This window comes from Camellia sinensis, chromosome 3 (genome assembly GCF_055761805.1).
Source record: "Camellia sinensis isolate YWXY chromosome 3, ASM5576180v1, whole genome shotgun sequence".
NCBI lineage: Eukaryota > Viridiplantae > Streptophyta > Magnoliopsida > Ericales > Theaceae > Camellia > Camellia sinensis.
Window position 1 is genome coordinate 186,731,848 of NC_138963.1, and position 1,566 is coordinate 186,733,413.

Below are 1,566 nucleotides of genomic sequence, written 5' to 3' on the forward strand. Positions count from 1 at the left end.
ATTTGGTGGGAGGTTTTGAAAGGGTTTATAAGGCTTAGGGTGAGATACTTGGGGTGTGCCCCAAGGGGTACCCAAGTGTTTTAGAGGGAGAGGTTATGGGCAAAATGGGCTAGACCCATTGGACCCAAAAATCACCACACGCGCGCGCGCCGCCGCCGCCGTCCGTCCGGTCGGTCGGGCGGGCTGGGCCTGGGCTTGGGCGCGGGTGTGTGGTTGGGTTGGGCTTCTAATCTTTTTGGGCCAAAAACTTTTGAATTTAATTTTATTTTTTATTAAAATAAAATCCAGAATTCAAATTAAATTGGTTTGGATTTTTTGTACATCCAAACAGAGCCCTTCCCGTTTTCAAACAGAAATAAACTGTTTTGGAATTAATGCACACCCAAACAGTGCCCTTCCCGTTTTACTATCTGTTTGAATTAATTCAAATCTGTTTGAATTCAAAACCCAACAGGTATGATACCTGTTCAATTCAAAACCAAGAGCCACCTTCACATCTATAAATAGGACTACCCTCATTTGGATTTTGGAACTCTAATTTTCGTCCTTCATAATTCTGCAAACTTCCTCTTCATTTTGCTGCATTATTTTCTTGTCAGAGAGAGTATAAACACTTAGTGTGTTCGTAAGGCAAACAATTTGTAGTGCTGCTATTGTTTGTAGTAGATCATTTTATCCTGGGAGATAGACGTCCACATTCTGAAAGCACCGTGGAGAGGACGAATCTGTCTTAAGGACACAGTGTCAAACACTGGACTTGATCAAATAATTATTCAAAGAAATTAATCAAGTAAGTTGTTTAATTTATTATTCTGTTTTATTTGTTTATTTAAATCAGATTTTAATTTTGTTTTGGTAACAAAATAAAATCTGTTTTTATTTATTTATTTTTATTTCGAGTTTGATTTTTGTAATCAAACAAATTCTCTCCTTTTCTTTATTTCTTTAAATTCTAATTGTTGTTGTGTACACGATAGAATTAAATCTTTTAAATACAGTGAAGATTGTCCAACAACAACAAGAATGGCATACTCTAGCGCAGTGTTGGTGTTGATGTTCGCTATGGTGGTCGGAGCTGTATTCGCTCAGGCTCCGGGTGCATCACCGGCGAAGTCTCCAGTAGCATCGCCTCCGAAGGCGGTGGCGACTCCTTCTCCAACTCCGTCTCCCTCCATGAAGCCACCGACCTCCGCTCCTACTTCCGCCCCTACCACCGCACCACCGACCTCTGCTGCAGTTGCTCCTCGCATCGCTCCCGCCTCCGCTCCTTCCGGCAGCGCTGTTCCTCCATCCACGATCTCAGCTCCCGGCCAGTCTCCTTCGTCTACTCCTTCTAGCACCGCCGCTTTGAACAGAGTCACTCTCATCGGATTCGCTGCGGTTGTCTTCTTTGCCGCGACGTTATCGATTTAGATCCGATCTGGAGTTTACTCATTTCGCCGGAGTTTAAGATTTAGCTTTTTTTTTTTAATGTAGATATTATAATGTTCAATTTCATTCAATTTATTTTTTGATTGAGTTGGCGGTGGTGGTTGATACTGATTGTTATTAATGTTTTCTTGATTC